At 34.9% G+C, this 23,192-nt stretch overlaps 1 protein-coding gene and 1 long non-coding RNA gene across 20 annotated transcripts in view; both read left to right on the top strand.

Annotated features, from left to right (window-relative positions):
* The window catches only part of ralgapa2 (Ral GTPase activating protein catalytic subunit alpha 2), a 324,474-nt gene that overhangs the window by 258,450 nt on the left and 42,832 nt on the right, over positions 1 to 23,192 (top strand). The gene's annotated exons all lie outside the window — the stretch shown is intronic.
* On the top strand, positions 9,883 to 13,396 carry LOC141378562 (uncharacterized). Its single transcript, XR_012393365.1, has 2 exons — positions 9,883 to 12,607; positions 13,155 to 13,396. It is a non-coding gene; the product is annotated as an uncharacterized lncRNA (long non-coding RNA).

Raw genomic sequence — 23,192 nt, 5'->3', positions numbered from 1 at the left:
TTACATTTAAGAGGTTTGCAACTAACATACATTTCCCTGACTCTAGCATATATACACAACCGATATTAACAGGTGGAGTTTTGGTGTAACGTCACTTATCAGTCATTCTCCAGTCCTTTGAGTGTTGCCCCCAGACATACTTCCTCTTTTCTGCAACCCTTCTCTGCATAATAGAACTGAACAATAAGGTGCATCTTTAATATATTTCACAACTTCCACAAGCATCATGCTTCTTGTGACATGTCTGGACTTCTTATTAGACAGCAGTCTGGAACAAGGGCCCCCGCACTATATTTATTCTTATTCTACTATTCCCCTCTTGTCAGCAGTTCCTTCTAAAAAGTATGCAACACAGTAAAAAAAGAAGTGTGTCCGGGTAATATATGGCATCATACAAAATAAAAAGATTGATTAATCTGTTGTTAGTATAAACATTGTTCTAATAAAAAATAAAGACACAAATAATAAAAATAAATTCATTTTTCCTACACCATCTGAGCCATTATAAAAACAAATCCTTAGCATTTAAAGCTGTATAAGTCATTCATAATGGTCTTAATAAGTCCTTAATTTTACTAGGTGAAACTGGTAGTCATTTTAAAGGTATCCTCCTTTTTCAAGTGGCAATGTGTCAGCTTATGATGACTTATGAAACCTGTTCTTAAGTGAATTAGCTTCTCAACTATTCCTACATTTATTTTGTATAGTAAGACTTTTGTATCGCAGACTAATACAAATCCCCACCAAAACACTTAGTCTTACAACTTGTACCAAACCATCTCCTCCATTCTCCAGTCCACACCTGTGTTTACACTCGAATTGATTTTAAACGGCTGTAGTTGTGTCAGAGGCTCCGGTTTCATTTCATCTCCGTCTTTCGCTCATCCTGTTGTTGGTCCGCTGAGCAGGATGGACATTTCGGAGCCGTGTGCTAATTGTGATTGATGGCGGAGGAGGGGAAAGGACGAGTGTTAAACCTGCTCGTCTTCTCAGAGTAATTAGCATCCAGCTAGCGGTTCCATCTGTCCGCCCAAGCCCTGTTTAATTAATGAACTTTCTTCTCCTCCCCTCTTCGGGCTGCCAACTCTGGGAGAAAGCTGTTAGCCCTCTCAGGTTATCCAAATGGATGTCGCTCCGCTTTTTTGTTTGTCGCCGTGTACACAATGAGCGCGTTCGCATAGATGAGCCGTGTGTGGGTTTTTGTCTCTGGCGCGCTTTGTCTATAGTCTTGTAAAGGGAGTGATAATGAGCAATTCTGGCAAGCTTCGCCACTTAAGTGTGGGAGTATTTGAATGTATGAGTGTGTGTGCGTTAGCACAAGATCGGACGGCGTGCTTCCAGAGCACTGTTGCTTTGTTTTGTTTGTGTTTTGTTTCTCGCTCATTAGAATGAAATTGCCTGCGGCAACGGTGGTATTCTTCGCATGATAGCCTTTCTCAAAAGATTTCTGGAGTCTCCAGGCTCGTATTGCTTTGCGTGCCAGGATGTATCTGCGTTTGTTTGCAGGAGAAGGACTTTGTGCCTTTGTGTTTGCATCTTCACGCATGCCTGATTCTGCTCTTGCTAATCGTCACGGTTGTTCGCAGCGGCCCTCGTTAAAGCTCATATCTCATTTCGGGGTGGTGGGGGGTTGGAGGGGGGGTTTCTTTGTCTGCGGCGGCCGCTGATAAGAATACTGCCTCTAGGGCTCTTGTGATACTGAAATCCTCCAATGGGGAGAGTCTTCAATCGGTGAATATCAGCAGTGCCTTGATTACCATTCAATCTCCCAGAGCTAGCGCGCTCATTTCTGGCTCGCTCAGCCTAAATGAAGACTGCCATCGCTGCTTATCCGCTCTTATGCCACACATAGCCAATTCTTCTCCAAATGTCACTCAAATGTCAGCCATCGTATAACCCACCAACTGCATTGTGCGTCTTGTGATATGTTTGGGGTTTTTTTGCCATTGTGTCATGTGTTTCTTATGAAAGCAATAATAAACGAAGACAAAGCACATTTTATTTGCCAAACTACAACTTTATATAATATGTGCCCGTCAACAAACGTAAATAACATCTTTGGAGCAATATTCTCTTGGATATTTTGGATTTTTAAAACTTAAGTATATATTGCATCTCATAACTGAACCTCCATGAAGACAATTGAGCAAGATTGGTTCCCAAGTTTAAAAAAAATGTAATATCTAATATTGATAAGAATAAAACCTATCCAATAAGGTATTTTTTTATATTTTTATACATACAGTTAAAGTCAGAATTATTAGCCCACCTTTGAATATTTTTTTTTCTATTTTAAATATTTCCCAAATTATGTTTAACACAGCAAGGACATTTTCACAGTATGTCTGATAATATTTTTTTTCTTCTGGAGAAAGTCTTATTTGTTTTATTTTGGCTAGAATGAAAGCAGGTTTCGTATTTTAAAAGCCATTTTTAAGGTCACAATTATCAGCCCCAGTATGCAATATGTTTTTTTTTTTTTTTTCGATTGTCGTTCAGAACAAACCATCATTATACAATGACTTTCCTAATTGCGGTAACCTGCCTACACTGTAAAAAAAATAATAAAAATCATAATTTTACACTTTATTTCTGGCAGCTGAGGTGCTGGAAAAAAAGTTAAATAACAGTCGTTAAATTACAGACATTTACTGTAAAATAACAGATATTAAATTACAGAAATTTCCTTAAATTTAAATTTCTGGTAAATTTCTGTTATTTAATATTTATTATTTTACAGTAAATTTCTGTAATTTAACTGCCGTTATTGTACTTATTTTTTTTCCAGCACCTCAGCTGCTGTAAATAAACCATAAAATTATGGATTTTTTTTATGGAGTGTAGTTGACATAATTAACCTAGTTAAGCCTTTTAATGAATTATGATCAAATACACTCAGTGAAGTTACACAATAAGTTTTTTACAAAAAAACACTGTTATTTTACAGACTTTTCCTGGATTATTACGATCAAATCCATTCAATAAAGTTACACACTAGGAGTTTTACGAAGAAACACTGTTATTTTAGAGGCTTTTTTCCCAGAGCATTATGATCAAACACCATCAAAAAAGTGGCTGCACTAAAAGTTCAACAGAAAACAATGTTATTTAAAATAATTTTCCCTAAATCATTACGATTAAACACCTTTAACAAGATGCCAAGACATGCTCATGATCGTAATTTAACAGTTTTATTTTAGATCCAAAAAGTTTGGAAACACAACATACAAGATACAACTGATTAAAATTCTCACAACTTTAAAATTACAGTTGTTACATTTTATTAAATAGTATTTATGTAAAACATATAGAGGTTTAAATTATATGGAATGATTCGGTTCCAAATCTTAAATGAAACGGAACAGTAACGTGAAGGGGACGTTGACAAAGGAGTGCAGATACAAATGCAGGTTTATTACACAAAGATGTTCAGTCAAGCAGCAGTCAACACATGGGCAAACAGACGCATGCAGGAAATCCAGATTCATGGTCGAACAACAATTATATTATATGTAATTTTTACAGACTTTTGAATATAGTTAAAATAACAGAAAAAATACAGTGTAAATAATACTGTAATAACCCTGTATAAAAAGCTAAAATGTGAGTAATTTGTCTTTAAAAGATAAAGTACCTAAAATGAAAGTCAAACTGTTAATTTAGAGAGATTGTTTGTCACTTTACTGAGTTTTGAAATAATATAATTTGAAATGACAAAAATTACTTAAAAAATTTGACATATTTTCTGTATTTTATTATTATTATTATTTTACAGTGTATTAAACACAGCTGATACAATTAATGAAGGTGTTCATGACTGTTTTGAACACCTCAATTATTTGAATCAGCTGTGTTTGATAGCGTTGGAGCGAAACTATGCAGAGCTGCGGCCCTCCAGGAATTGAGTTTGAGACCTATGTCGTAAAGCTACAGATAGGAAGTGGACAAAACATTGCTCGTTCAGGCCTCCAAGGGCTGCTACTTTAAAGAGCTCAGTGCGGCAGTTTCCCGAGCCCCCACTGGCGGATATCTTGAAAGAGGAATTAGTTGATTATTTATAAGTTGGCCATTAATACCACTTTAAACAGTTCAAAGGCAGACAGCGCTCCTCCACGCGCTCTCCCTGATTGTTCTGAGCATGTCCTTGTGTTTCTACATTTGCATGTTCACACAAAACGGAGTCTCTGCGAAGAGGATAGGGGGAATAAACAAAACAACAGCAAAACCCGAAGAGCCACATAAAAGTGTGCATCGTGCTTTTTTCCCCCAGCCGAGCTTTGATGTGGAAATGGAGGATCTTTACATTGTAAAGTAGAAGAGTGCAGTTTTTGCTCGGTGAAGAGCTAAGCTCCGCTAATGTTCCTCAGCTTTACCGGCAGAACGTTCGACGAAAAGCCTGGAATAATGCTGTGATTCTTATTAATTTGTTTGTTTGCAAAACGCTCATTATAAAATAGTGCCTCGAACAGGGGTTCTTTTTCGACGTCTGTTTAGAACTTCATTACATGTTTTATTTTTGCTCCCCCTTTTGATTGCCAGACAATCCTGTGCGCTGATAAAAAGCACTTAGCATTTCATTGTGATTTGCACGTCTTGGTTTCAAACGGCTCACGCAGCCTTTTAATTACTGTGGCAGTGCCGCTACAAATCTATAGCTGTTGTCATGTATATGAGTCTCATTCACAGGCAGTGGACGGAGTTGTGAAGTGAGGATGTTGAAGGCTTGATGGGGAATCGCCTATAGCTCGTCCAAACGCTAGCACTAGATATCCTCTTGAGCAAACAAATGTTGGCTGACAAATATTTTCCTTGTCTACAGTTATATAGAACAGTGTTCAATTCATTGGGTAGACAGTTCATTCATGTTTAATGTAAATAAGGCTTCCGACTAAATTCATTAACAACAGGTGAAAATTGATTACTTTGCATCTTTGTGTTTTTGAAAGAAGTCTCTTATGCTCACAAAAGAAACATTTCATTCATTCATTAGTTTCCTTCAGCTTAGCCCCTTTATTTATCAGGCTTCACCACATCGGGATGAACCGCCATATGTTTTACATAGCGCATGCCCATTCAGCTGCAACCAGTACTGGGAAATACTCATACACTCTCACATTCACACACATACTACAGCCAATTTAGTGTGTTCAATTCAGCGTATGTCGTTGAACTGTGGGGGAAGCCGGAGCACCCTGAGCAAACCCACGCCAACACAGGGAGAACATGCAAACTCCATACAGAAATGCCAGTGGTCCCGTTGGGACTCAAACCAGTGATCTTCTAACTGTGAGGTGACAGTGCTAACCCCTGAGCCACTGTTCCACCCTCCAAAGAAACATTTGTTTGATCAAACATATATAAATCTACTGTTTCTGTTGTAAAATTGATTTCAATCTCATTTGTATCATGATGGAAAACTAAAGTTACAGAACCATTTTGGAAGTCTTTAGAGTCACATTTAGATAAAGAAACACATCTGTGCTGATTTGAATGTAAATGTACAGTCCAGTCCAGCAAAATCATGTTTATAAGTAAAAAAAAATAAAAAATAAAATTAATATACAGATTTTCAGCTTTATCTGAAAATCATTTTATTTATTTTTTCAGCTTTTAATATACAGATTTTTTAAACTTTTTGTTCTTTGTTTTATTTTTTTATTTAAGAGTTCAGAAAAAAAATGTACAATAGTTTTTGCTAAAGTATAACGTAGCAGTAACTTCATATTCAGGCTGAATATATTTATTTTAATAGTTTATATGGCATTCTTTCACATTCTCATTGGATAAACTCTGAAGTCTTAGGGCCCTACCACACACCCAGCACAATAAGGTGCAAGACGTGTTTGGTTCGATTTGTTGCTATTTTCAGACCAGCACAACCCTAATTTTCACGTTTTGCACCTCGTTGATTAAATAGCATATCCATTTGCACCAATTTGTGTAGTCATGGGTGTTCCGGTTTTTAAAGGAGGTATGTTAAGGTACATTGTTTTTAGACTCTCCATGTTAGATTTTCTTTTTTATATACACAAATATGCTGTTGAACTGTTGTATGAAAGCAAGATCACACTCGAAACAGCGCAATATGTCATTCTCATGATCCATATGTGTCAGAATCTGACCATTCATAACGACATATACAGTTGAATTCAGAATTATTAGCCCTCCTTTGAATTTTTGAATCTATTTTAAATATTTCCCAAATGATGTTTAACAGAGCAAAGAATTTTTCACAGTATGTCTGATAATATTTTTTCTTCTAGAGAAATTCTTATTTGTTTTATTTTGACTGGACTGGAATAAAAACATTTTTAAATTTTTTAAACACCATTTTAGCACAAAATTATTAGTCCCTATAGGCTATTTTGCCGATAGTCTACAGAACAAACCATCGTTATACAGTAACTTGCCTAATTACCGTAACTTGCCTAGTTAACCTTAATAACCTAGTTACGCCTTTAAATGTCACATTAAGCTGTATAGAAGTGTCTTGAAAAATATCTAGTCAAATATTATTTACTGTCATCATGGAAAAGATCAAACAAATCAGTTATTAGAAATGTGTTATTAAAACTATTATGTTTAGAAATTTGTTGAAAAAAATCTGCTCTGGAAAAGCGGGGAGAAAAAAATTTAAAAGGGGGGCTAATAATTCAGGGTTGCTAATAATTCTGACTTCAACTGTATTTTGAGATATGCTTGAATTGTCACAAGAATGCCATCGTGTAGTAGAGGAGCTGAATGTGTTGTCGTGATGTATTTAATTTTAAAAAGACAGCTTTGTATGCTTTTTGGTGACAAGTAGCATTCTCAGATTGCATTTGGAGCTGTCTTTCTGTGGGTGTTGGGGAGAGCACATTGTTTGGTCAGCCCATTTAAAGAGCCAGTGTCTGTGGCTAAGTGAATGGGATTTGTGCAAGCACACTGGGCCAATGTGGCCCTTTATTAACCCCGGAGTCACTAGCTAATGTCATTGAAGGAGGACCACCTGGTGTGGAGGACACTGTACAGTCAGCTGCTGCTGAAAGACACTGAATGCCTTGGACCAGGTGCCGGCTTCCACTTCCTGCTTAATTGTTGCCTCGTAATAGTGGGCTTGACTGGACTGAGCGCCTGCAGGCACAAATTACCACAAAAAAAAAAAGAGATTGTCAAATTAGAAGTCCATTTTTTTTTTCATCCTAACCTAGACCTGTTCTCATTTTCTCTTTTTTGTAAAGGTAAGGTAACAAAATAAAATAAAATAAAAAATACATTTATATATTACTATAAATTATTATTATATATTATTATTATTATTATGCATTATAAACAGTTTACATTATGCTTTCACATTTTTTTCTGTTCCCTTAATATTTTTACTTGAATCAAATGTAACCTTTTAGTCATCTAAACACTAATCAGACTAACTAAAAAAAATAAATTGAACACTGTATAACTTTAATATAATATATATTTATATCATATAATTATTTAATCATATAATATATATATATATATATATATATATATATATATATATATATATATATATATATATATATATATATATATATATATATATATATATATATATATATATATATATATCTCAGGGCTATTCAATTGGCGGCCCGCAGACCAAACCCGGCCTTCTAGGCAATCTGTTCCGGCCCTCCAAATAGTGACCAAGACATCAAAAATAAATTTAGTTCAGTTAAAAAACGGCTGCTATAGTTATGAATTGACATGCATCTGTTCAATACAGCACAAACTGCAGTTAAAGGCTGTGCAGAGCGTGAGTCTCAATATGCGAGTGGCGTGGGCAGCCGAAAACATTTGGATGTGTTTATAGAAAAGACCTTTTGTAATATGCATTGATATCATCAATAGAGATGCAACGATTAGCCGATTTTACTGTTAACTGCTCTTTAATTCGTCACAGTTAATTAATTGTAAAGGCTTATCTAAGCTGCATTTCTCCTGCATGGAACAAAACGAAACTGCTGCAATTAAACAAAGTTATGTCAAGTTGCCAACTGTGCGCTAGTTTAAAGTTCTAAGTATGTACACTGAGGCTAATACGCATGCACACCGGATTAACTAAAGCAGCGGCCGTTCCCATATCACGTCTTTTCCAATTGCAAGTTTGTTGTTTCTAATGTTAGAATATATGACAATATACGCGCACAAGCAGAGCAACGCGCATGCATCTTTCCGGGCGCACGCAGTTGAAAACATCTCCTGGTGAGAATTGTGTGTGTCTTTCAGTGCAATGTAAACAAAAGATATGTTCGACGAATTATTATTAAAATGATTGTGTATGCATGAATGCAGATGGCAACAACCGTTAATCTAAATAGCTACCTAATATAAAGCTTGAATTTACATAGACGTGATAACCATGAAACCATGACTATTCTTCAGACTATATAATTGTACAACTGAAATCTATAACTGGTGAATATTTATGCAGTTAAAAAAATACCATATGAATGTATGTCAAAAGCCTATATTTCAGCAATGCACTGCTTTTGCTGTGCTCTGAAATACATTTGAATGTTTATTTAAAAAAAAAGTCTATTGTACAAAGCACATAATTATGTAGTTTCAAAATACAATATATTAACATTTAAATGTAGAAAAAGCCAAAGTGGGTTTCTTAAGGGAAAATACAGCATATGGGCTCTTATATGCAGCTGTGTTATCACTCAAATAGCCATATCTCTCAGGCCCTTCATTTGGGATGCTTTTCATGAACCAACCCCTTTGACAAACTAATTGAATAGCCCTGATATATATATGATTATACAACAGTTCTGTCTGGCTCTCGAATCTGATTGGCTGATAGCCGTTCGCTATTCTGCAATAACAGCACTCACACAGCCTCCTCACCCTTCTGTATTACTCTGCCCACATGGAGTGACAGCAGATCAACAATCTCACTACAGTTTGACAAATATTGCAGCTGTTGGGCAACATAATGTACTATTGAGGCTTTTTAGGTGAGAATGTAGTTGTTTAGATTGCAACTATGCAGTTTATTTATAAGGATAGTGCTTATTTTAAATATTTAGAATTTCTGAGAGAGACAGCACGTCGGCAGCCATTAGCCTGTCATACTGAGCAGAGCAAAGATGGTTGACGTTCCGCTACAAAATGGCAACAGAGACCGCATAATTAGCTATTAGAGGAGGAAAAACTCAGCTTAATTTCAAACTACAGCTGATCAAATTATTAATAAACTGGTAAATGACTTTCTAAGTTGATTATTTTGTATGTTGTAGTGCTGTCTTTGCACCATGGTCTGGAAGTGTTTCTGGTAGTGTTTGCTTTGCTATTGATTTTTCAGGGTTAATAACTCTGGTCTCCTAATTGCAACAGAGAAATAATGGGAAATGTCTCTAGACTGATGGCATTTCATGCCGTTCAGCCATAAAATCTTATAATGTGAGCAAAATCATAACACTACATAATCATTCAAACACTAGCTCTAAAGTGACACTGGTGAATTAGTAATGGCTTCTGCTGGTCTGACGTCAGCTGCAGATGTCAAAGAATGGCGGAAGAAAGTAGTTCCTTTTACAATAGGGTTTTGAGACTTCTCCGTGTTTGATTTTTTTTATTTTTTATACACTGATATGCCGTCAAACTGTAGCATAAACGCAATATCACACTCGAAGCAGTGCGAAATGACTTTATATCATCATTGGTAAACAGCATATTGCTCTGCTACTACTCGTGAGATATTGCTCATTTTATTTATTAAAAGTTGTCTGACTGTTTGTCATATTATTCTTTATTGTTTAGGTAATGTGAATAAGAATAACAAAATATCTATAACAAATTTATTAATTTTAATTTCATTTATATATTTATTTACATAAATTGTTAGAATATTTTGAATACTGACTAATAAACATGAAAAACAATAGAAGCTATTTATTCACTCTTTGTTCACGTAGAACAGTTTTCTTGAGCTGACAATTTCAGCTTCATTTTTAAATTTAGTTTTACAGTCTCATGTATCAATTTTCACTAGATAGTACCAAAAGAGAGGTATAGCAATCCAAAATGTTTGTTGTACAAAAAGTGTCCTATTGATTTTGAATGGTCATCAAGAAAATCTTCTGTCATCACAAAAATAAAAAGTGGAATAAATACAACATCTCTCAATTAAAATGCCAAGTTTAATTTCTTTTAAGTTTAGTGCATATACACTGATCTTTCTACACGTACTTATTTATTGACAGTCTGTTCTGTCTGAGGGCCAGTAATGCACAGTCTGTGAAGGAAATACATAAAGCAGACACACTGGTCTATCCTGCAGTGCACGTATATATTTCTGAGTACAGCCTGTACCTGTGGTCGATATAAAAAAGTAATGTGAAGCCTCCACAGCTGTGCACTCACAATTGGTGGAGGCTGGTGCTGCGAAGCTTGGCCGAATTAGAAATCCAGCTTAAAGTGCAGATATGCTTTTCTGAAAGGACGCAGAGAGTGGGATACCCTATTGTTTGACCACCCACTGCAATTTAATTTACACAAGACTTCCAACCGCTAGATCACAAGAAGTTTGGTCAGGTCATGTGGTTCTACTGAGGCACAGCGCAGACCTCTTGGTCCAAACCAGTTTAAGTCTCTCTTTTCTGTTGAAAACAAAGGAATATAGACTGAAGAGTGTTGGGGGGAAAACAGCCATTGACTTTCTTCATTTTTTTTTTTAGTTTTCAGTATAGATGTAAATGGATGCCAACATGAATTTTTATCTGAATTACAGCTTTAAGCTTTGTGCAGCTGAACTGACTTCAGTTTGGCTTTCTGTATTTTAGAAATTGTTGGGTTCAGGTGTTGTTCCCAGTTTGTGAAAAATAACATTGAGTATAACTGTTGCTATGAAAGCTAAACCTTTAGGGAACAATGATTGTAGCTTTAAAAGCAATGATTGCATGTAATCCATGTCAGGCATGGGCCGGTATAAGTGTCTGACTGAATGATAACCTTGGATAAAATTATCACGGGATTACTGTATTGTGTTTACTGCTCTGAAATAAGTTTTCTTTTTTTACGGGTAACAAGCTTCCTCCCCATTGAACATAATATATTTTATTTTAACAAACCTTTAAAATATTTTGGAGCAGTAAACATGTCAGGCTTAGTAATCAAATTAAATCATTGACTATACTGATGTCTTCATTAGCTTCAAAAACACAGGTTTCTTTACAACTTAAAAAAGACATCTGTCTTTGTCTCTTTCTTTGTCTCTCTGGATATCTTTTTTTTCTTTGGATATAAAGTAAGCCATTGCAATTTTCAGGTTCATTAATATAATTTCGCAGATTTATACCAAAATTTTCCTCAGAAATAGCAAAAAAAAACGTCTGCAGATTCTGTCTGGCCCTGCTGATGTCCAATGCTAATGAGGGAGAGGTTGTCACTAATAGGTGGAGTATTTAGGTATTTTTGCAGACTGTGTGATTATAAAAAAAAATTAATTAATACATTTTACCATTAGAAGCTGGTTATATTCACTGACTGTTGCCACACAACTTTGTCGAACCAATTGTAAAAGTGATCGTTGCATAATAGATCCCATTTAAAATGAAAATCTTCTCATAGTTTACTCACACTCAAGTGATTTCAAACTTGAATCCCGTTGTCTATCAGTCTGTTTAATTAACAAGCATTGATCTGTTTTATCATTCTTTTGTATTTTTATAACTGTTTATACTATATTAAACTGCTACTATTTTAAACATACCAATTAAAACTAACAAATTGAAACTAAAATAAGTGTTTAAAAAGTTATAAAAACAAAAGCAGACCTAACTAATTATTATTGGTCAGTAAATTGATAAGCATATCCCATTCAGCGTTGTAATCTGCCGTTAAGGCAACTAAAACTTAGTCTTCTCATTCTTGACTGTCATTAGTCAATCTATTTTGGTAACTTGTTTGCAAAGGAACAGCTTTTAATGGAGGCTGGTATAACTACCTTTTTTCCATCGAAACCAGGGCTAGATTTTAGTCAGATTTGGGATAATTATTCATCACCTTTATTCATTTTTCATGCATTTGTGTGATGCCTTACAAGAGGATCACAGATACTCTCTTACAATCTACACCCATTCAGAGCCCCATGTTTAGCTGATTATTCCGCACCCAATACATATTCGCCTCTGAATTAATCTCATTGTCTCTTTGAGGAGGGCTTTATAAATGCTCAGGCTTTTTTATCACAAAGAGCTCCGTGACTGATACAAAAGAGCTCTTCAAAGAACCTGCACTGCCCACCTCTGACTTGAGATGCGTCTGCCTTGATGGCTCCATCTTATTATAACTTCTTTTAAATGCGCTGCTGTTGTCAATTGCCTTTTATAGTAGCGGCTTGATTGTTTCCCTCATTGCATCTCAAATTAAAGCACTTACTAGTGTGTGATTTAACCATTAAAAAGTCTGTCTGAACAACTGACACTTTAAATTTTGTGAAAGCTAAAGGTATTTCTAGAAAAATATACATTTTATTCGATTGACCTAGATTTTTTCTTTATTTTGAATGATTTTGTGTTGTGTATTTTAACCGATTAACAGAATGTTTTGTGTATCGTACCCACACTAGGCATGGGCCGTATGATAACCTTGGATAAACATGTATCGCGGTATTGTGATTACTGCTTTAAAATACAGTTGAAGTCAGAATTATTAGCCCCCCTGTTTTTTCCCCCAATTTCTGTTTAACGGAAAAATATTTCTTTAACACATTTCTAATCATAATAGTTTTAATAACTCATTTCTAATAACTGATTTATCTTTGACATGATGACAGTAAATAATATTTGGCTATATATTTTTTAAGACACTTCTATACAGCATAAAGTGACATTTAAAGGCTTAACTAGGTTAATTAGGTTAACTAGGCAGGTTAGGGTAATTAGGCAAGTTATTGTATAATGATGGTTTGTTCTGTAGACTATCGAAAAAAAATAGCTTAAAGGGGCTATCAATTTTGACCCTAAAATGGTGTTTAAAAAATTAAAAACTGCTTTTATTCTAGCCGAAATGAAACAAATCAGACTTTCTACAGAAGAAAAAATATTATCAGACATACTGTGAAAATTTCCTTGCTCTGTTAAACATAATTTGGGAAATATTTAAAAAAGAAAAAAAAATCAAAGGGGGGCTAATAATTCTGGATTCAACTGTAGGTTCTTTTAAAATGTCTTGGTGTTAAAAAAAAAATAAATAAATAAACTTTTTCCCATTAAACAAAATGCAGTTTATTTTAGGAAACATTTATAATAATTTGGAACCGGAGGTGACAAAAGTACACAAATCCTTTACTTGAGTCGAAGTACAGATACTCGGGTTTAAAAAGACTCTGGAAAAATTTCCAGCATTTATCATGTAGTTTTGTGGCTGTTAGATAAAAAAATAAAAAAACAGCTGCCAATCATGTTCATACACTAAAAATAATTCTACAGGCCTGTATAAAATATATTGACATTTTTGAATTTTATATTTAAATAATTTTTTATTTAATAAACTGAAATCATATTTTATTTTGCTAAAATAAATACTGATTGTATTTTACTGCAAACTATTTTATTTTTTATTTTTTGCATTAGAAGCTCTCATTCTGTACATACCCCATTATTCTAGTGTTTTTGTTAAAGGGGGTTGTGGATATTTTATTTAATAGTAACATTAATTCTGTTAATACATTTGTTTTATGCTAAAAGCTATACACAGGCATGACTACAACCTACAAAACATTTGTATGATCTTTTATTTATGTGATAAATTGAGGATCTTTAGCATTATATTTTATTCATCAATTGTCCAGTATAGTTACTTTAGTTTTTAAAAATTAATAATAATTAAAGATTAATATGCTTATGTGTAAAATCATTTGGTCAATAAAAAAAATAAATTAAAGCACTATACAAAAAAACACATTTTAAGCAGTATTTGATTAAAAGATCAGAGAAAATCCACGCAGTATGAGAAATTTGTTGTCTCCCTCTGTCTTATCTGCGTAGTCATCCTTGCCTTTCTTGTAGTAATCTTCATAAACTAGCCTACATAAGCCTTGGGTGAAAAAGCAGCGCACTACAGCATGCAGGCTCGCAATGATGAAAATAGATTGACTGCATCAAAAATGCTTTCAAATTGACAAGAAATAATATAGATTGCACCATCAAACACATGAAAAGGAAAGTAACGAGCCAGATTTAAAAATGTAGAAAGTACAGATATTTGTGTAAAAAGTTGTCAAAAAAAATTGTGGAGTAAAGTATTGATAATACAAAAATATACTTCAGTACAGTAACAAAGTGTTTGTACTTCGTTACTTCCCATCTCTGTTTGGAACAGACTAAATAATTCTCAGGATAAATAATTAAAATAAATCATTGACTTCTGCTGACTTCATTAGTTAAAAAACACATTTATTTTCAACATATTAAAAAAACACAATAAAACCCTTACACATACCTTAGTAATGGTATAACAAAAATATTTGGGTTTTAAAACCTTGAATTTTCCAAATCGCGGTATACCTTGAAACCAGTTGTCTTCCCATGCCTAACCCACACAGCCTATTGGATTCAAATCTTCTTATATTTAGTTTATGCTTGGCTGTTTGTTGCAATGAAGAAAATTTGTTTTGGTATTTCATGATTTTACGATTCTTTCAACTCTAATAGAATGATGTGTGTTTGTCCGTGCACTTGCCTAAGAGGGGACCTTGAAAGTTGTTCATAACAGGAAACCTGCAGCCAAACGAGTATACTTTAAATCTCCTCTTGGACTTGCCTTAAATCATGTTAAAGTTAAGTAAAATAGCCCTTTTTTTTGTTTTGTTTTGTTTTTTTGTAAATTTTGACCTGGGTGTGTACTAATATCATCTTATCCAAACACTTTATAAATATTATTTCAAAACTCCTTTGTGGTTTATTGTTTTTTTAGTAAATATCTAAAATCTTTTTCCTCAGACAGGCCTTTGTAAAATGAAAGTTTAAATGGCTTGAAACTGTTAAATTTTTTGTATTGTATATACCTAAATTGTTATAGCTTTTGTTTGTTTTATATTGGTTTATATATATAATGTGATTTTATTATATCAAATATTTGTAGCCTAATTCTTTAAACGATTTCAATAGGCTATTTTATCTAGAAATGACACTATAGCGTTGAGCCTACAAAAGTGGACATGTCATTTGTAAAGTTTTATGTCTTTCTGTTTTATTCATATTTTGTATTCTCTCCTAAATAAATAACGAAACCCAGCCGTCTACAGTTCTGTAAAGCGAGCCCTCTTTTGGTATCAAAACACAGCATTTAAATATTTTATAAAACAAGAAAAACCAGAAGAGTTTTCAAATAATATTTAATTATTGGGATATAATGATCAACTCGTGCAACCAGAGCATTTTTGGTTGAGCAAAACCATCATAAACTACCTTTCAATTTCTTTCTGTCTTTGTTTATGATTTAATTAATCTGTTTATAAAAAGAAAAAAAAAAAAGCTCTGTTTGCCCGATTTGATTAATTTCCTCGTATCCAAATACTTAATAAATAATATTTATTTTAAAATACTAAAACTATAAAAAGCTCCATGGTTTGTTTTTAGAAAATATCTCAAATCTTTATTCAGATAGGCCTTAAAAATGGCTTAAAACGGTTTAATTCATTTATATCATACTTTATATTCTTAAATCGTAATAGCTTTTGTTTTTTTTTATTGGTTTATTTAATGTTTTTATTATATCCAATATTTGTATATCTTTAAATGATTTCAATATCGCTTAGGCTATTTTATCTAGATCTGTGAATTGTGTCAAGCCCTTAAAAGTGGACACGTAATTTGGAAAGTTTTATGTGTTTCTGTTGTTTTTATTTGTGAATACTATCATGTATACATTATCTCCAAAATAAAGAAAGAAAGAAACTCAACCACTTGAGGCATCGAGGAAACTGATTTGAGCGCTCTCGCAAACAAATACTGTCCATTCATCGAAACACGCATGCAAACTCAGTCAATGGAAAAAATGGTTGTTCCTTGTGCCACCTGGTGGCTATTGCGTAAAGCACAGAAATGTTTTTGTTTTTTTATGTAAGGCGGCCTTTACAGCCACAGTAAAGCGCGTGAATGCAGGTGACAAGTTGCAGTACTGCACATGCAGAAATGCGCGTTCTTAGTAGCCATATCCATATATTTGTTTAAGCTCATTCTGTGCAGCTCCTCTGTAGGCTGAAGCAGGAATTGCAGGTGCTGGTTCTAACGCCCCATTCACACAGGGCGTCAGCGTTTACGCTTCCCATTTACTTTGAATGGATGATGTCAGGCATTGCCAAACTGCATTGTGGATCTTTTGGTGCCGCTTCAGAGGCGTTGCTCGCTGCAAAAGTTGGGAATTGCTCAACTTTTCAAGCAGCGATGAAAGCGTCAGCCAATCAGATCGGTTTATGCAAATACTCCAGCTCAGACTGTGGCCTATTGCTGACTAATTTCATTGGCTGACGCTATTATGACGATTGCATCAGCCCCAACTTTAGACACGCCCTCTGTCTAGCGTTGACGCTGAACCCCCTTGTGAATGGGGCAAATACCTTCCTTTACACCAGGGCTGCTCAACCCTGTTCCTGGACATCTACCTTCCTGCCCAGTTCAGCTCCAACCCTAATCAAACACACCTGACCCAATTAATAAGGACCTGAACAGCACTTGATAATTACAAGCAGGTGTAGTGGATTGCAACTGAAATCTGCAGGAAGGTAGATTTCCAGGAACAGGGTTGAGCATGCCTGTTGTTTTTGAATGGCTGTTGTCTTTTCTGTTGTCTTTGAATGGCTGATGGCACTGTGCGTGTACATGTGTGTATTAACATTGTAAGCCAGAATTCTATATCTATACAAGTTTAATTTTTTCTTTTCTCTCAGTTATTGTTTGGGGCCGGTCCGTTTACCGGTATTAAACTACTAGCAACTGTTAATTAAACGAGGAAGAGCGTCGAAGTCTGACAGACTAGTGTAGTGAGTACTCAGACTGTCTAGTTTGTGGATGAACATTGTGTATGTGTACGCAATAAAAGTTCAACAGTGGCTCAAGTTGTATCCATCATACTTGCCTCTTCCAGTGGGGAGGTTATTGATGTATAGTGAGTAACTAAAAAAAAAACTGGACATTCATTATAACTGTAGCTCCTTTCGTTTCACAAACTATTGTTTGCCATTGAAAAGGAAGAAGTGAAAGTGTCCATAACAATTCAATTCATCTATATTTCTATAGCGCTTTTACAATGTAGATCGTGTAAAAGCACCATAACATAGAAGTTGGAAAAACTTAAACTGAAACTATCTGTCATGTGACCAAAAGTTGAGCGCTTTATTCTGCAGTGGCATCTATCATTGACATTCATTGGCTGAATGAGTTGTCCAGTTATATTCTTGTTCCCACTACCTGATTGATTCCACAGGCAGCCGTTTCTAACACATTCCCTCTGTTGAAATGCTCTATCAGGATCAGTTGTTTAAGAGACTCTGAAAAATGCTGAGTCATATTCACCTCAGTTTAATGAACGATTCCCTTGGGATCCATAATATGAGTGCCACCTGTATCACCGCGGCAGATCTTTCAGTGCGGTCTAACCTGTTAACCTCTCTACATTCTCACTCTATGCCGACAAGCCCTTTTCTTTGACCCGTCGAACGGATCAATACTTGGAGCGCCGCAGGCAGAGGAGACTTTGTGTGTCACGTTCAGGTACTGAGGAAAAGCCTGCAGACGTTTGATTTAGACCTGTCGTAAATCTGCGCTCAGACTCAGTCGGCCTGGCAGCTCTATGTGGGAATCTGCATGGCAGTGATGTCACGCTCATAATTCTACGTTGCTTGCGTCTCGTCCTGAGATGGATGCTGAAGAGGTGAGATGTGGAGGGAGGAAACGTCCCCCTGGAGGTTCAATTAACCTGTCTTACCTCCCCTTCCTGTCCCTTCAGCTCTTTGCTTTGGGCTTAATTAACCTCGCCTTAAAGGAGAAGATATACCCTCATCTATATCTCCTTCAGAAGCTGACATTAAAGAAAGATAAGAGGGTTGCTTTGTGCATCATCCCCACCCTTGTTTGTTGTAGTTCCTCTTTTGCGCACACACACAAATGCTGTCTCACTGTGGCGCTCTTAATCAGTAATCATCGTCTCTTTCTGAGAACAAGCTGACTAATGAGACGCCAGGGCCTTGAGCTAATGACAAGCACATCAGCAGCATTGTTTCACTCGTCCCTCCAGAGTTCTCCCTCTCTTATCTTCCCCCATCCGTCCCATAATCACCTCACACCTCCTCTGGGCTTTTCCACCGAGACGTGCTTCGCGCCTCCGTCCGGTACCGTGACAACAGGTACTCTTGCAGCGGTGCCACAGAAAGCCACCAATCAACACCTGCTCTCCCATGGGGACTGGAGCTTACCGTAGCTTACCGAAGTCCATTTGTGGGGAAAGGCTCTCTCTCTCTTTTTTTTATCGTTTCTTGCTGCTGGCTTTTCTCAGATGTTCTTTTCAACACATGTTTCTTCCCCTCCCATAAAAGCTGCCATAAATGGTTCATTAGTTACAGAAGTGATGCTTCACATCTTTCATTGGAGGAGTCCATTTTGAGTTAACATTTCATGCTGAGTCTACTCCTGTGAATGCTATATGTTCAAAAGCAACTTTAGTAATATTACTGCCTCTGACTGTAGGTGTGGACAATTTTGCAATTAAAATTTATATTAAATTTATATTATAAATTTATTTATATATATATATATATATATATATATATATATATATATATATATATATATATATATATATAAATTTTAATACCGCCTTCAACAGATTTATTTTTTTTCCCTGTATTTTACATTTAGGTTAGGGTTAGGTTGTTTATTTTAATCGATAAAGATCAATAGAAATCAGTCTATTTCAAAGCAGCAGCAGTTTTTTTTTTGCCATCTCCTGAAGTCCTGTCAGGTTCCTTTACTGAAGAAAAGGCCCAATACTCTCCAGTTGTAAAGAATAACTAAAGTAAAAAAGAATTAATGAGCTTTGAACCGGCCTGTGCATTTTTTTAAATTAAAATATATATTATTATATTTTATATAATATTTAAATAAACAAAGAATGAGTATGTATGTATGTATGTATGTATATATATATATATATATATATATATATATATATATATATATATATATATATATATATATAAATATACAAATGCACACTTTTGAGTTTTTTTATAAAATGATGTAGAAAAATAAGGGAATAGTAAAAGGCAAAATATATGTTTTGCTAATAAATAAAGCTTTAAAATAAAGACAATCAGTTTGGCCCTTGCAAAAAATTTCGGAGAAAAAGTTAGGCCTCAAAGCAAACGGCCGACGAATCTCGCATTGCAGCGTAGGTTATTGTAACAAAAATCTGAATAATTACAGAAACAAACACAGAACAAGGTTGGCTATAATTGTTGTTGTTGTCAAAATTGACTTTATCCCTGTATTCCCCACAGCAGAATCTCCATCTGTTAGTGACTGTCATTTTTCGCGTCATGATTAGTCCCGTGATCCTCCGCTGGTGTCTGAAGTGAAAGCGCGTGCACATTTTAACAGAACTGGAAGTACATATTTGTTGATGTACCGTATCAACATCGATGCGATCAAACAAAAGATCCAAGCCCAACTCGATTTGTTTTTACGACTCTGACTAAAATATTTCTCTAAAGATTCATTAGTTTTGAACATGCAGCACTTTTAGATTTAAACCTCAGCTGGATGTTTTCATTCACTTAAAACTGTTGCACTGTATGAAAGGTCATTTTCAAAAACCCATAATAAGGGCTCTTTAAACATTGATGATTGGCCATTGCAACCATTACATCCAATCACAGTCATTTCAGAAAATTTATGTTTTAAAAATGTCAGTACCGATTGGTATCGAACTCGATACTTTCGACAACCATAAATGACACCCGTCCATACATATAACACAGACCGGAAATCTTGCACAACAGAGAGTAGTATGAGAGCTCCTTAATTTATTGTATAAAACATTTAAACTTGCATTAAAATGAAGCAATTATCCCCAAGAAGCCATGGCTTTCAGTGAATTTGTAACAACTGAGTGGCTTTGTTAGCTACTAAACTCTACTAAAGCACTATTAGATTAATCTGAAAACACAGGATGAAGCGCTTCTCAGCTTAACACAGTGTCACTCTGTGTCGGTGATAGTCTATAATCAAGCGTAGCGCTGATACTGTGGAAGTGAGCCTGTTTGATCCGACTGCTGACAGCCACTAATTAGAGCACAAGTGCAGCAGAAATGCGGGAAGGCATCTGTATGCAGAACATTCCATTCACAGACGGAGAATGTCAGCAGTGCACTCGCTCGGACAATATCCCAAAAGCAGCACGGACGTTTTTTTTTTTTTTTTTTCTAAACCAGCCAATTATCCTCTTCCCCGGCTAGACGGCAAGGTCAATGTGATTGGTCGAGGTTAATGGCTGGTGCTTGGCTGGAGTGGAGGTTGAGCATGCATGGTCACTCTCCAGTTCTTCAACTTCTCCATCCTCTCACAAGAGCCCATTCAGAGGCCAAATAAGAGAGGGCCGAGCAGAAACGTATTGTTAACCTTTGCCATACTTTGACGGTCAGAGCAGAGAAATTGCAGAAATTTGCATTTGCTCTTTAAACTTTAAATAAACGTCCTCAAAAGTTCCCATCCGTCATTAATATCTATAATAGAGGTTAATTAATATGGCATTCTAATGGCGGTGTAACAAGGAAAACCTTTGATAGACGTTGATCAGTCACCTTTATACTAAAATACTGTACTTTTTGTATAGCAAACATGTAGGAAGCCAGGTTTGCATTATATATATATATATATATATATATATATATATATATATATATATATATATATATATATATATATATATATAATACCTTCGCAAACTCTTCCTAGATTTATTTTGGTTAATGCCATTTAACCATTTATGCCATTTATTGAGATAATAATTAATATTATTATTAAGTCTCTTAATATTAAGAGACTTTACCAGCTATTGGTTAATCTTGTAAATATTGCCATGTTTTCACTAAAGAATGACACCAGTGTGCCCAAAGTAACACTTATAGTTTTCTAGATGCTACAATTTTTTCATATATATAAATGACTGTGCAGGGTTAAATGGCATTAACCAAAATAAATCTAGGAAGAGTTTGCGGAGGTATTTATTTTCAATTTCTAATGTTTACTAGGTTATTAAAGCTAATGTTTAGCAAATGACTTGATTGACAACAGTGATTCTCGAGGCAAACGTTGATTATAATGAGAAGGTCTTCCTAAAGATCTGTGTGAACACATCTGAATTTCTGTGCAAAATACAGTCATTTACACACTTGCAATATTGCCTACTAGAGTTGGCCTGTCACAATAATCAATATATCGACTTGTCACACAACACATGGACATGATCTCAATCATTTTTAGTGATGCAATATACTGTAAATTGCCTATACATAAAAAGCAATTCTAGCAACACTTTAGCTGACTATGCAACATCTCTATCTCTATTGGAGGTGTCAGTTTCAGTAGGGTTAAAAAACAACTGACAACTGAAAATAGATCTGGTTGCAGATACCGCAGCCTCTGTTACTTTTTTATCTTCTTAACATTTATTATTGTTTATTTAGGATAAGCAATTTTACATTCTGATTCCAATGCCTAATTATTAAATTGTTACAATGACTATATTTAAATGAAATATTCTTAAGAATAAAATATGATGTGTTCACTGGAAGAGTGTTCTTGCATTGTGATGATATTATATTGTCATTCTGGCATGGGCAGAATGCAGCTCGGCTTTTAACCAACACCAGTAGAAGGTCACAAATTACTCCTGTGCTTAAGGCACTTCACTGGCTTCTTATTAATTTTAGAGTCAATTTTAAGATTCTGGTCATTACATAAAGAGCTCTGCATGGTCAATCCCCTTATATATTAAAGGCGGTCTCTGAGGTCTTCTGGCAAAGACTTAAGACTAAAGGGGACAGTGCCTTTTATGTGGTGGCCCTACAGCTCTGGAACGCTCTCCTTATAGCACTGAGAACTCTGGGATTAGTTGAACTTTTTAAAAAGCATTTAAAGACGCATCTTTTTGGTCAAGCTTTTAATTAACAGTAGTGGTGTTTCTGTATTTGGATTTTTAACTTGTTTTATTATGTTTTAACATGTTTTTTTTTATGTTATGTGTTCTTTTACTTGTTGTCTCCTATTGTAAGGCAATTTGTGACTCAATGTGACTTTACTTATATAATGACTGGCAAAAAATGTTCTTGGAATGACAATAATATATTTTATAACAATATATTTGGTGCAATATATCGTATAAAAAAACAATTAATAAATAAAATTCTTGATAGGCCTACACTACACAGACCAGTTTCTGTTAAATGTCTCTCTGATTTCTAGATCCATGAGAACGAATTAGGTTTTTATATATATGCACCAAAGCCCAGAAGTCACTGAAGTTTCACGTTGCAAATATCCTACGAGTTTTTTCAAAAATTCTAAATACCTGAATGTCTAATTTAGGTCTTATCAGTTTTAGAATAATCACCTTTGGATTTTTCTATAGCAAGAGGCTATTGCTGTGTTTGAAACCTTAATTAGGTACATTTCATTAAGCAGAGGGAAAAACTATAATTTATAAAAATAATTTTAATTCACTATTATAGTTAGTAATCTTTAATCATGGCGGTTCATGCTGAGCAAAATTAAATGACTGTTTGCAGAACAGTTTTATTCTTCTACACAAAACAGGCTTTGTTTTAAACTGGTAATTGATAGTTTCTGGTAGCCTTATGGCCTGTTTCCACTGAGCATACAGTACGGTTCAGCACTGGTCACCTTTATCATGCTTGCCTTTCCAATGCTAAAAGGGAACCAATGTTACTTTTTTGGTGGGTATGGTGTACGACAGAAAATTTCAGACTATGTAATTTTCGCTCGAGGAAATGTAGAGCTGTAAGGGTCATTCACATATCATATGAGAAGAACTTCTCACATAGCAGATGCTTTATACACATAAATACTTGTGTATAAATTTTTATTACTAACTTTTCTATGAACATAATTTGATCATAACTGCAGATCAAGGACAGTGCGAAA

Source organism: Danio rerio, chromosome 17, assembly GCF_049306965.1.
Source record: "Danio rerio strain Tuebingen ecotype United States chromosome 17, GRCz12tu, whole genome shotgun sequence".
NCBI classification, from domain to species: Eukaryota; Metazoa; Chordata; class Actinopteri; order Cypriniformes; family Danionidae; genus Danio; species Danio rerio.
The sequence above is the reverse complement of the archived record's forward strand: the minus strand, read 5'-3'. Positions and strand labels throughout refer to the sequence as shown.